This window comes from Antechinus flavipes, chromosome 2, assembly GCF_016432865.1.
Source record: "Antechinus flavipes isolate AdamAnt ecotype Samford, QLD, Australia chromosome 2, AdamAnt_v2, whole genome shotgun sequence".
NCBI classification, from domain to species: Eukaryota; Metazoa; Chordata; class Mammalia; order Dasyuromorphia; family Dasyuridae; genus Antechinus; species Antechinus flavipes.
Window position 1 is genome coordinate 213311819 of NC_067399.1, and position 15293 is coordinate 213327111.

Below are 15293 nucleotides of genomic sequence, written 5' to 3' on the forward strand. Positions count from 1 at the left end.
TTAGAGGAAAAGTTATACTAAATATCCTCTAAGGTGCATCCTAAAAGGCCCTAAGAGCTAGCATTCTAATGGAGTAGTCTTTAAGAACTTATTGTTACTTGCACAGATGAGAAGACATCAAAATAGGAAATTTGTGGGTATCCACTTTCATTTTTTTTAACAGACGCTGTGATTTCATTAATAAAGAGAATTTCCAGTGAGGTAATTTTCTTTACTAATGTAAGTTGACACCCATTTTGCAATTTAAGATAATAAATAACAATAGTTAGGATTTATATAGTATTTACTATATGCCATACACTGTGCTAAATGTTTCATAAATATTATTTTATTTGATCCTCCAATAATCCTGGGATATAGATGCTATTATTATCCCCATTTTACAGATGAAGATACTGAAGCAAACAGAGATTAAGTAATTTTCCCATGGTCACACATCTAGTGATGTCACAGGATATATTTGAATTCATCTTCAAGCTTCATGATTGACTTCAGATTCAGTGCTCTATCAATTTACCACTTAGCTGCCCCATATAAGTCTTATAGTTTTAAAGATTTTCCTGAGACACCAAGAAGTTACTTGACTTGACCAAATATCACCAATATGTGTAAAAAGGGAAAACATGAACTCAGATATTTTTGATTCCAAGACCAGCTCTCTGTACTATATGCAATGCTGCAATCTGAGAAAATGTATTAATATATTTCTAAATTGACACTATTTTTTTTTAAATCAAATGACTTTGAGACTTTTTTGTTAGCTTCATGACTTAGAATTAAAAATATTTAAGTTTGATTCAGTTCAATTTAAGATATATTTTTTGAGCAACAGTCTTGTAAAAATTCTCAAAATAACACTAATGAATTCCATTCAAGACTGGACAACTCAGTATAAATACTCTAGTTGGATTTTCCTATTTGGTGCAAGACTCTGCTAGAAAGCATATTTTGAAAATCTCTTAAAATGTATCAGATATGATATATATAGATATGAAAGTCATTTAAATTATCTAATTCTCCCAGTGAAGAGCACAAGATAATAGCTCAGAATTTTTCATATATTTTTTTAAAAAATAGAAGAGAACAAGGAATCAGCCTCTCTCTTAAGCAGACCATAATGCTCTATTTCGTAAAGATTCTCTGATGTAAAATGTTTAAACAAAGCAGTGGGAGAATTAATTACTTAAAGGAAGACTTACTCACTTCCTTGCCTTTGATCAGGTACCTCTGTCTCCTGGAATGTCCTTATTTTCTCTAATTGTTCTTATCCAAATTTTACCCATCTTTCAAGGCCTACTTTAAATACCACTTCTTTCTAAAATTATTGAGTGGAAGAAACATCAGAGATCGTTTAACCAATCACTCAATAAACGTTTATTAAATCATGCTATGTACTTGGGATACAAAGACAAGAATGAAACCATCTTTTTCCTCACAGAGCTTTTATCATACTATGAAAAATAATATGTACCTACATATATATAAATATATTCAAAAGTAAACACAATTAATACAAATAAAACTATATTCCATAGTCCATCTATACCTGAAAAAGAATCTGCTATATGTCATTACTGATAATTAGTTATAAGATTATAAGATTTCACAATAATTCTTATTAGCTAGTTCTTTCAGATTTTCTGGGTGTCTTTCTCACAACAACTTTGTGAGGTAAGAAGTACAATTATCTCTATCCCTATTATACAGATAAAGAAACACAGAGGTCAAATGACTGTCTACCATCACATAGCTTTTAAGTGTCTTTGGTGGAATTTAAAAAAAGGTCTTCTTCCTATAAATCATTTGCTCTCTCTACCATTATCAGCTCCACAGCATGACTTTCCCTGTCATGGCTTAAATATATCATAGGTTGGCATAAGAAATTAGATGAAAATGTTGGAGTTTTGCAACAGCCACCTATGACATGCAAAGGTTAGCAGGCGACATAAAAAAGTTTAGAAGCTCAGAAATGTATAATATATATAATTATATGTATATATATATATATGGAATTGTATAATATCAACACATTTTATTATTAACACCATAAATATTCAGACTCCTCTGTCATGAAGGGAGAGTCAAAAAATTTTATGTGGATTTTCTAAATCAGGGAGAACTCCTAACCCTTGCAATGTGAAAGGAATAGCTATTACACTTCCTTGTTTTCTGTCTCTGGGAAAACCTCTATGTCTTTAAGCAACCCATTCTGTTTTTGCATAGTTCTGCTTGAAATATGCAGAAAGCTGAAATCTGACTTTGCAACTTCCATCCATTCCCTCTCTTTTAGAGTCAATAATTCCTTCATGAAGCCTTCTCTGACCTCCTACCAGCCTACTAATCAAATAATGTCTCCTCTTATAAACTTCCATGTGTTTATATTTCTGTTGTAAGGTTTACCATATGCTACATGGTATTGTCTTGACTTGAATGCATCTTATTACCCTATTCCTTGTGTGTCTTTTAAAATTTTCCTTAGCCATACTTCTGGCATAGTGCCTTGTAATCAATAAATGGGGCTTAATAAAGTACATATTATGCTCCAAGCACTTTGCTAAGCCCTAAGGGTCAGAGTTGCTCACAAGGGCTTGTTTACTTTTCTCACCATTGTGTCCTTTGCCTGTCACTTCCTCCTGGAAGTTAGGAAACATAAACCAAACTATGAGCATCTAAATCTCGTCACAAAGTGGCTCACCTGAAATTGAGGACAATGAGGATGAGAAGCAGCATCTCAAGATCTTTTTGCATCCCATTGAGCTTTTTTTGACTCGGACCCAATGAGTTTCCTCCTAGAAATGGTCTCCAGTAGCAGCAGTATCCTGAGGTTTTTATCCACAAGATTGTCCCCGGTCTTGGTCTTTGCCCCATGAGAGGTTTCTATTCCTATAAAATCTTAGGTCCTGAAGTCCAAGATCTCTCCCCAGTGCTCTCTTTAGCAATTGAGATTAGCCTAGGCCCAGAATTCCTGACTATAGTTCCACTTGTATCTGACAAGAGTTCAATTCAACATTGGTTGAATAAATGAGAACTAGCTTTATTTATTTAAACAGTTTGTTTTCTCTCCTAAAATGGTATCTATTCTATGTAACTATAAGGGCAGAAATTATATGCAGGTTTTGTCTTGGTATAATTATCTTCCAGAATAGTTCCTGGTTAATAATAGGTCCCTAAAAATTCTTATAGGAGTATATTGAATTGAAGTGGAATTGATTTTCTCTAAGTAACAGTGCCATAGCCTCTATAGCAAATTTCTTTTCTGACACTGAGCTCAGGAATTCATTATCATATTCAGCTGACACATCTCAACCTTTGAAATCCTAATGTCCATTAGGTTTCACCATATTTGATTTGGAAATCAAAAGAAAAAATTTCCCTTTGTGAAACATTTTAATACGGAGCAGCTAAGCTACTTGCCCATGGTCACCCACTTAGCAAATATTAAGAGAGAGGAAGGTCATGGAAGGGGACATCATTGCTCTATTTCTCCTTGATTTTGAACCCCTGAAAAATGAAGAGCCCAAAGTTTCTTTGGACTGTCTTTTGGCTTAAGAAACATTGAACAGGTTTATTAGAAAGATGCCACAGAGAAGATATTGAGCAATACTTAATCATTAAGAATATCAACCTAGCCATTCCCAAAGGAAACCATTTATCTTCACCCCCAAGGACTTAGGTTAGTGGCTTGTCATAGGTATAATCTTGCTTTCCTATGACTCATACTATTTCATAAACTCACTTTCCATAATAAAAGCCTCCTCATTGACAAGACAGTAACTTGTTTCACTATAGAGAGAGTTAATACATACTATTTCCCCCTTACATTCTTTCCCTGAACTTATGTAAGGGAAAAGAAAAATCTTTGTGTGGACATGTGATAAAAAATTCATAAAATCATCCCTGAGGTGATCTATACTAGCTTGACATTCTTTTCCCTCAGATGAAAAAAAAAAGAAAAACCAGCCCTTGGGGTAAAGTCTGAATACACCTCCTAGGTTACTGGGTCATTGGCAGTTCTGCTCTTAGCCTGTTCGTGGCTCATTGCTGGAAAACATTCACTGCGGGTATTGAACTTAAAAGAGAAAGTCAGCTTGCTCAGACTGGCTCTTGCCTTTGGAAGTGAGAAGTTCTGCATTCTGAAAAGTGAAAGGGTGATTGGGGAGCAGAGGTAACAGAAGTCTGTTTTCATTAATATGTGAGCCCTTGACACCCTAAGACAGCTTACAGCAACATAAGTCAAGCTTCTTCATTGGAGATTTGCAATTAATTATTTGAATGGGCAGATTATGCCTGCCTGGGCCAAAAAAAAAGTATGAATGATATGTCCTTTAAGCCTTTGTTATGATTATTAATATAATTGTATTATGATTACATTTTACTTATGCTGGGCATTCTAACTATTCATTTCCTCTCTCAATCAAACTGACAAAGAGGTCTATGACACAAAAGTTTAAGAACCTCTAATATCATCATTTAAAAATATTTTCACTTAAAAAAAGTTTGATATCTTTTTTAATAACCTATATTTTTCAGTATATCCATACCCTCTTTCTCTCTCAAAAGTTATATCTTGTAACAAAGAATTTAAAAAGATAAAATAGTTCAGAAAAACCAACACATTAATAAAGGCAGATTTTGACATTTAGCGCTCCATAGATATATGGAAGCAAATATGGGAAGGAAGAAATTATTTCATGGCGATTGCCCAGCAGTAACTCTGAAGAAAGGACCAATGGAAAACATTGTATCTCATTGTCCAGGCTATAAACCTAAGACAAAATCATTAACAGAACTAAGAACCAACTAAATTAAAGTCACTAAGAGTAAGAGATGGTATGAGTGGCCTCCATGAACATTTGTTAGTAAGGCTTTTTCACCTTAATATAGTCTTGTCTCATTTTTCTTTAATTTAGGGAACTTGGATGATAGTTTTAGAGTTTAAAGAGACCTTGAAGATCAAAGAAAATTTCAGATGGTTCATGAACTTGGAGGAGGGGGAAAAACTACATCTCTTATTTCCATTAACTTTCAACTTAATATTTCTTTCAATTATTTGAAAACACTATTCTGACAGGGGTCCATAGGCTTGACCAAACTAACAAAGGGTCCAAGATATACAAAAATGGTTAAGAATCTCTGATATTATCTAACCCTTTCATTTAAAAAAATTATTATTGTTGTCTTTTTTTAATCACACATTTTCCAGTGTATCCATACCCTCTTTTCTCCTCAAAAGTCATATCTTTTTTAGATTCTTTTTAAAATAGCTTTTTATTTTCAAAATACATGCAAAGATAGTTTTCAACATTAACTCTTGCAAAACTTTATGTTTCAAGTTTTTCTCCCTTCCTTCCCTCACTTCCTCCCCTAGATAGCAAGCAATCCAATATATGTTAAACATATGCAATTCTTCTATACATATTTCCACATTTATCATGCTGCATAAGAAAAATCATATCAAAAAGGAAAAATTAGAAAGAAAAAAAAGCAAGCAAACAGCAACAACAAAAAAAATATGCTATATTGTGGTCCACATTCAGTCCCCATGGTCCTCTTTCTAGATGCATATGGCTCTCTCCATCACAATTTCATTGGAACTGGCCTGAATCACCTCATTGATGAAAAGAGCCAAGTCCGTCAGGACTGATTATCACATAATCTTGTTGCTACTGTGGACAATGTTCTTTTGGTTCTGCTCACTTCATTTAGCATGGGGTCATATTTTAGGCAAAAGTCACATCTTATAACAAAGAATAAAAAAAAAAGTTAAAATAGTCAGTTAAACAAGACCAGCACATTAATAAAGTTAAATATGAACATACAATACTCCATACTTGACTTCAATGGCATTTGGAAGGTGACCCTGAAGAGAGGACCAAAGGGATACAACTCATTGTACAGACTACAAACCAAAGGCAAAATCATTAGCAGAACCAATGACCAACTAAATGAAAGTTACTTAAGAAGTGAGAGATGGTATGGGTGACCATTGGTTCAGCAAAACCAACACATTAATAAAGTCAGATTAACATGCAGTGCTTTATAAATCCCATATTCTTTAGACACTCCTTCCCCATCTCAGCAAATTAAGCAAATTGCCCAGGCTTATAAAAATAGTAAAGGATAAAGGAAAGATTTGAATATAGATCATTGGTTGAAGCATATAAATACAATGAGTACTATGAAATATGTACAAGGGGGAAAAAAAACAATCAAAGATACACTTGACAGAAAAGAAGGTGAGTCAGTTATATAACAAGAGTAAGACCAAAAAAATGGATGGAGAAGTGAGTGTTACCTTGTTCCCCAAAGGTTGTCCCCTGAATATGGGCCAGATTCTCTATGAAGCCTTTACAGAAGATCATGAACATGAATTTCCCAGGTTGTGTCACAGTAAAGGAGTTGTTTTGATAAGATGAACACCTTCATTGAGAATGTGAAGGAATTATTAAAGTATCAAAATGAAATTTTGACAGCTCCATTTCCACAACTACATAACCTCAGTGGAGATAGTATTCTTATTTTTGGTAGCTTGAAGAAAATTGGAAGACCCATAAACTAGACTGTCTTGTCTTCTATGATGGGGGTCTGCCAAGAGGGCCAGAAAATGATTTTATGGGTCAGAATCACTGAATTTCAGAATTTGAAATTCTTTGGAGGCCATCTATTCCAAAATTCATTCTCCAGCATCTATAACAACCAATTAGCTAGCTTCTTCTTAAAGTCTTTCAGTGAAGAGAAACCCATTGTCTCTTTAGAGAATCCATTCTATTTAATATACAGATTACCAGGAATTTTTATTTTTACATCAAGTCTAAATTGACCTCTATACTCTACCCATGACTCCTAATCCTGTCATCTGAAAGCCAAACAGAAAAATAAAATTCCTCTTCCATATTCCAGTTCCCCAAATATTTAAATATAGCCATCATATCTCGCCTAAATTTAAACATCTCCATTTTCTTCAACCTTCAAAGGGTACTATCTTGAGCCAGGCTCATCACCATCCCATCTTGTTTACCCACCACTAAAGTCTTCCTGGCCTACCGATATCATTCCTAAAACATAACCTTGAACAAACACAATACTACAAATGTGCTTTGATCACAGAAGAATACATGCTTCTCATGCTCTGGATCTTGACTCTAAGATCACAGTTACTTTTGTGTTTTCCACATAAAAGATTTGACATATTGAACTATCACACCAATAAAATCTTCAGTCCTTTTAAAAGTAAACTTTAACCTAGCCATGTCTTTCCCATTTTGTGCTTGGTGAAGTTGATTTTTTTAACTCAAGTGTAAGACTTTACATTTAGCCCTATTAAATTCCATCTAAGAGGAAGCACATCATAGTAGGTAGGTAGCTTGACATCAAGATGACCTGGATTTGAGGTTTTCCTTTGACATATACTGACTGTGCAACATTGGGCAAATTATTTAATTTATCAAACCCCCAGCCTTAAACCATATATTCCAGAAGAGATTATCATCTTTATTAATAGAAGATTCACCAGGATGTCCTTTATGTTGACTAAATCCCAGGTTCTGATCAAAAAATAAAATAAAATATGGGTATAGAAGAAAACTAAGATGCTATGTTATGAAATCCAGTCATTTTATAGATATAAAAATTGAATGTCGGGGTAAGTTAAATATTCATCCAAATAACACTGTACCATAAAAGTAAGGTTTGATCTGAGGTCCTCTGACCCCAGAGTAAGTGCTTTTCCCTCCAATCACATAGAAAAAGCATAGAACTATTCAATTTGATCCAGTGTTCTAATCTGGGGAAAAAAATTTTAGGACAGTATTTGTCATTCAACACCTGAGGGGACAGATTACACAAATAATCTCTCAGACACTTCTCAGCTTCCAGAGGACAGGCAAGGATAGGGGGCAATGGAATTCAATAACAAACCGGATGACGGACCAGGCTTATTCATGTGCTTTAGAATTTAAGACAAAAGCAAAATTAGAGGCCATTTTTGATCCTGATGATTATAGCTTAGCTGAAACAAATTAATAAAATCACATTTATGATATCTAGCTACTTTGACAATCAGAAATCCCATAGCCTCTAGGAAAAAAAAGAAATCAGAGAGTATCACACAGTAGGTAATTTTAGCTGTATGAGGCATCTTAATTTTTAGCTTCAATGATTACAGAAAACTGGTAAATCCCATAAAATGACCAGAGAGACTAAGATGAGATCATGGCCCATTCTATGACTTTCTAACCAAGTGTTTTCCCTAATGTATATCTTTCCCGTCACCTACCATTATAGAAGATAAATAACTCTTGAAAGCAGTTCTCTTGAGCCCATTTAGGGGCCATCCCTACTAACTAGTATTTTCCCCCAACGGCAATGGAAGAGCTGAACTACCACTTCAGAGATGTAATTACCATGTGCAATATTCCAAAGCATCACTATGGGTCAGAAGCCTTTGTGGATCTGGTAAGCATTACCATATGTCAGTCTGTTAGCAAAATGCAAAGTGATGGCCTGAGAAATGCACACAAAAGGTCTCTCCCTTGGCTTTGGTTTTTATGACAAAGCTAAAGATAGCATGGCATGGAGCAACCTGAGATGAAGAAAACATGCCCCACAGATCAGATGAACCAGGGAGTACAAAAACTCCCTGGCTGTAAATGGTGGCTAGAAATTAATCTTGAGAGGGAAAAAAACTCCTAATATGTCTGGGTTCAGTTCTGCATTTTCAACTGCCGTTTGGGCATCTCCATCAAAATGACAACTTAAACTCGGCATATCTGAGGGAACATAACATACTGAACCCAGACTCTTTGAAATTTATATCCTCCCTCTGACTTTTGTGTGACTTTGATCAAGTCACTTAACTACTCTGTGCCTCAGTTTCCTTATTAGTAAAATAAGGGTATTATGCCACATGGCCTTTAAGGTCTCCTTCAGCTATGAAATCTGTGATGCTATGTACTCATTATCTTCCAGCACTAAAGTTTGCCCTTTCTCCTTACTTCTCTATTTTTAATGATGGCACTAGAACTGTCCCAGTCAGTCTAGGCTTGAAATCTGAGCCACTCTTGTGAGTGTCATCCTCTTTCTTATATCCCTCTATCAAGCCTCTTGCCAAATCCTTCCTAATGTGTAAGTCTGATAATGTAATTTTTTTCCAAACCAAAAACCTTCCCTGATAATTGCCCATTGTATTCAACATTAAATACAAATTCTTCAGTCTGGCATCAATGACCTTCCATAATCTTTCTTCAACCTACATTTATAGGTTAATTTCATGGTGCCCAACTTTGAATATATTATATCCCAGCCAAATTGGACTATTCAGGGTCCCCAGCCTCATCCTGCCTTCTCCTATCATTACATTTTTTCACATCCTCTTTCACCTGTACCTGGAACTAATTTCCTCCAAACCCATCTACTCCAATTGAATTCCCTTTCTTTCTCTGATTTTTCCCCCTCACCTACCCAATTAAAAAGAATTCCTTTCCTCTTAAGCAGTACACATTTCTGCAATTGATATAACACTCAAAGCTTTATAAAGTCCCTTACCCTAGAATCCGTATTGCAAGCATACACACTTGTCTATTTGGCATTTAAAGTCCTTCACAGTTGGGCGACAATCTATATTTCCAGACTGATTTCACATTACTTCTCTTCGTGTATTCCACAGAATGTCCCAAAAGTCTTAGTGTAGTTTTTACCTTTAATAGTTTGAAGTGTATATTAAGTTTTACATGGTAGTAACAAAATGCCCTGTTTATGTCCCCTCCCAAAATTATTTTTGTTATTTTCTTTGTGTTTTAATATTTTATTGATGCTCCTTTTTCTTTTTTCTTTTTCCCTTTTCTTCCTTCCTTTTTTTGCATCCTTATCATGCATCATGCTGTTAGTATATTTCTCATTTCCTGACTCAATTGTTAGTTTTTTGCTTTTTGTTTTTAAATTACTAAGCAAAACTAATGCAAACAAAATTAGGAGGGAAGTAATAAAATGGGAAAACATTTTTACAGTTAAAGGTTCTGATAAAAGCCTCATTTCCAAAATATATAGAGAATTGACTCTAATTTATAAGAAATCAAGCCAATCTCCAATTTATAACTGGTCAAAGGATATGAAAAGACAATTTTCAGATGATGAAATTGAAACCCATATGAAAGAGTGATCCAAACCACTGTTGATCAGAGAATGCAAATTAAGACAACTCTGAAATACCACTACACACTTGTCAGACTGGCTAAAATGACAGGAAAAGATAATGACATATGTTGGAGGGGATGCGGGAAAACTGGGACACTGGTGCATTGTTGGTGGAACTGTGAAAGATCCAACCATTCTGGAGAGCAATTTGGAACTATGCTCACAAAGTTATCAAACTGTGCATAGCCTTTGATCTAGCAGTGTTACCAGTGTGATTATATCCCAAAGAGATCTTAAAGGAGGGAAAGAGACCCACATGCACAAAAATGTTTGTGGCAGTCATTTTTGTAGTAGCAAGAAACTGGAAACTGAGTGGATGCCCATCAGTTGGAGAATGGCTGAATAAATTGTGATATATGATTGTTATGGACTATTATCGTTATGTAAGAAATGACCAGCAGGATGAATAGAGAGAGGCTTGGAGAGACTTACATGAACTGATGCTAAGTAAAATGAGCAGAACCAGGATCATTATACACTTCCACAACACTACTATATGAAGATAAATTCTGATAGAAGTGGATATCTTTGGCAATGAGAAATATCCACTTCAGTTCCAATTGATCAATGATGAACAGAACCAGCTACACCCAGAGAAAAAACACTGGGAAATGAATGTAGACTGTTTGCATTTTTGTTTTTCTTCCCAGGTTATTTTTATCTTTCTGAATCCGATTTTTCTTGTGCAATAAGAGAACTGTACAAATATGTACATATATATTATATTTAAGATATACCTTAACATGTTTAACATGTATGAGATTGCCTGCCATCTAGAGGAGGGGGTGGAGTGAAGGAGAGGAAAAGTTGGAACAGAAGTGATTGCAAGGGACAATGTTGAAAAATTACCCATGCATATATTCTGTCAATAAAAAGCTATTAAAAAAAAAAAGTACTGTGCTAACCCTGAGCTGTACTTCAAAAGAAAAAAAAAAGGGGGATTCTATAAGGCAGAGGAAATAAGGGAATATATTACATGGAGCAAGGATAACCAAGGATAATCAGTACAAAAGCATGGAAATGGGAAATGATGTGAAGAATAGAGAAGGCTGGTTTTATTGAATTACAGAATATAAGAGGAGGAGTAATATCCAATAAGTCTGGAAAAAATAGTATAGACTTAGGTTGTATAAGGTTTTAAAAACTAACCAGAGTTAGTATTCTATTCTTAAGGCAATAGAAAATCACCAGCATTAGTCGAGTTTGTGAGTTACATTTTTGGAGTATGTTTAATGAAAATTACTTTTGCAGTATTATATAAGATAAACAGGAGTGGTGAGAAAATTGGAACATGAAAACTAATTAGGTGACTATTGCAATAATCTAGACAAAAGGTGATAAGGATCTGGAAAGGGTAGAAACTGTGGGAGTAGAAAGGAGAAAGAGAAAAAGAAAAGAAAAATATGACAAGATAGAGATTGGTGATATGCCATCAACAATGGCCTCAAGTAGTCCCTCCAGTCAGTCATAGAAACTTAAGTCAATCCCTCATCAATCAAAGATTTCATATTTCCCCTAGACAATGCTGACTATGAGCTTGCAGTATCTCAAAAGGGAAAGAAGCATAGCAGTAAGCTGCTTAACTTGGCTGGACCAAATGCCAGCAGTGGGCACCAGAAGCAACTTTATAGCTATTCTGTCAAAAGCATCAAAGTTGGCCACTAGTATGTATCCCTTATGTTTTCTTCCACCTCTCCCAATACTGCTGGATAGTTCTGGGCTCTACTGCCCACTTGTCATTTGTAAGATACAAATGATTGCTTTTATGATAGTTATCCTCAGAATATCAGTTCAGTTGAAAAACAAGCTTGTGTTGTGGGTATTCAACATGATGTGGGGCAATAAAAAAACACAACCATAGAATATGGTTCTTGCCTTCCAGAAGTTTATAACGTTGCTTTAGAAACAAGGCAAATGAAACAACAATAATAATTCATGAAAGAATGTAATTATGTTCATTCTTCTTCACATCTTACATAAGTCCCTTCCTTTCTTTTCCCATTACCACCATTCTAATTCCTGCCTTAGTGACTTCTTACCTACTCTGTTACATCCTCCTAACAACGACTTTGCTCCAATCTCTTCACACCCTACACTTTGATTCCCAACTGACCTTAGAAGTTGTTTTTACTACTTGAACCATGTTACCCTTCTTATCTCCCCATGAACCTTCAATACTTTCCTATTGCCTACACAATGAGGCACAAACTTCTTTACTTGCTATTAAAGAACCTCTACAATTTAGGCTCAATCTATTAATCTACCTTCATCTCTGACTGCTCATCAAGAGCAGTCTCTTGCTCTGCAAAAACAGAACTGATCAATTCACCAATCTCTGAAGATATCTTGTACTTTCCTCCTTCGTTACATTTCTTCCTCCCATATATAATGCCCTCTCTCGTCCTTCTAACCATTCTGCAAGGTTGAGCTCACATTCTACTTCCTCTTAGCTTATATTATTAGTATTTTTTCTACCTCTGCTTATCTTCTTCCACTAAAATGCTATTCAGAATCTCAACATAGGATGATAGCGAGCAGAGAATCTTCAAGGCTATTTCAATAAAACAAAAGCTCTGGAAGGTCCTACCAAGCTGGACAAGATTCAAATACTGACCTAGCCATGATTTATATGTATATCATCCAAGGATTAGCCTAGCTAAATTCAGACAAGACTCGGCAACAGAATTCTGGCTACTAAATGAGAATTTTCTTTTTAGTCACAAGAATTTAAATCTCATCTTCTGAGACATAGAGAGATGATGCCTTGTATAGGAAGATAAGTTCTCATGTCATTAAAATGTTAAGTATTAGATCTATAATTTTCAAATGGTGTTTGTTCCAGCGTAACCTTCAAATGTGCCATGAGTTTTATGGAACTTACATGTATGACTGCATTTAAGTCTCCCACTAAATGGTATTACACATATATTTTTAATCACTTGTACATGCATGAATCTTTTTTATTCTTCAGTTCCTTTCAATAAAAAAATAATCCTGTGCTGAGCAAAAAAATAAATAAAATAAAATCATTGTGTTAGCCATCACATTCCCAAGAATGTTATAAATTCCACTTGGCATACCCTTACCCACCAAACGACATTACAATGCCTTAAGCATAATAGGTTCTCAGTAAATATTTATTGTTACAATGCATTCTATTTCTTTCTCTTTTACCCAAAATATTTAGTTGTTGCTTACAAAATTGTGTAACAAAAGCTAAAGCCACTCTAAGAATGAATTTGCCTCTTTGGGGTACACTAGTTTGAAAATCTGTCTTCCTTTTTTTTTAAATCAAAATTAACTTAGTAGTACAACTTGTGTTCCACCTATTAATTTTGTGGTATTTCACAGAGTCAGAGAATCCCAGTTAACAGAGGCACCAACACTCATCTCATTCAACTGGTCCCTAAACAAGAATTCCCTCTCAATATAAGTAATAAGGAGTCAATCACCCTCCACTTGAAAACCTCTGTGAGGAAAGATCCACTATAATGAGGAAAATGGACACCAATATCTGGGGGGGAGTGGGAGGAACTTCCTCCTGGGGGAAGTAGGTTGTCTCCCACACTGATCACAGTCCTCATACTTCACCTCAAGATCATCTGCCAGCCAGTACTGCTCTCCCTAGAATTTTGAGACACTTCCCTTTATCTAATTTTTTCCTCTCCTTATGCCCCTGTAGAGAGAAGAGCAGCATTGCCCCATGCAAATGTGGCCAGTCTTGTCTTCTGAGTGACTGTTGCCAGCACCCTTCTACACTGACATACACATACCCAAAACAGTTTTGCTTTGCTTCCAGGTCAAAAAATTTCTCTTTATAGTTCAATACCCCATGTCCTAAGACAACCCATTCTGCTTTGGGGCAGCTCACCCATAGATGTTTACCAGCTATGGTTGGCTGATCTGCTTGCTGACCTTGAAAATGGATAAGAATGGGAACTTTTCACATGTTTTGAAGGGTGTGTTTCCATTTCACTTGTCTATGCAAAGAAACAAACTAAGTAAACAGTAGCTATAATGAGATAGAGTCCTGCAAACATTCTTGCAGCAAGCACAATGGGTCTGGTCAGTTTCCATCACTGGTGACTCAATATACTGATGTTATCTCCTCAGGGCTTAGAAAATTTACTGGAATCCTACTTGTTTTTTTGTGTCCATCTAGCACATGAAAAATCAAATTTCATTTCCTAGTCACATCCTGAAATCCCAAGGGTTTTAGGCAGGACTTGAAACTGGGCCACTTAAGTTTTCTTTAAACCTTTCCAAAGGAAACATTTTTTCTCTCCCTCCCTCCCTCTTTCTCTTTCTCTATCCTTTTCCCTTCTTTCCTTTCCTTCTCTCTCTGTCTCTGTCTCTCTCTTTCTCCCTCCCTGTCTCTGTCTGTCTCTTTGTGTATGTGTCTCTGTATCTCCCTCTGTCTGTCACTCTTTCTGTCTGTCTCTCTTTCTGTCTCTCTCTTTGTGTTTCTTTATGTTTCTCTCTGTCTCTCTCTATTTGTCTCAATCTCTATGTAATATGTATATACATACATATATGTATATATTTCTACATTATATATATTTTTTCTTTTGCTTCAAAATTCCATTTTCTAGAGAAAAGGATAATTTCATCAAAAAGGCAAAGATACTATGTTTATCAGCAGAAGTAGATTAGAGGAAGAAGGGTGCCAGGATAGGGGAGAACTGAGCCTATAGTATTTACTTCAAAGGCAAGTTGGAACTATTTAGTTCTACTAAATATGCAAACACTAATTTCTTAGATTAATGAAGGCACATGAGAAATACATCACAATTAAATTTTTTACAAAACATATCACAGCTCTCCCTGATTATACTGGATCCCAAGATAGATTTTAATGGCATCATGTATACTTTGAGACTGAAGCCTATTAACTAGTCATTATTAATTGATAGTTACTAGCCTTCTTCAGGGACTAAAGCTTAAAGTTTAGCAAAATAGCTTGTTCTGTTTGGTTTAGTCTTGTTCCTTAGACTAATTGTTATTGCTTTTAATACTATAAAAAGCAACAATCAAGAAAGATTCAGTATAAAACAAAATAAATCATAGCACTTCAGGGTCAGAATTCTCTCATTTTACAAATT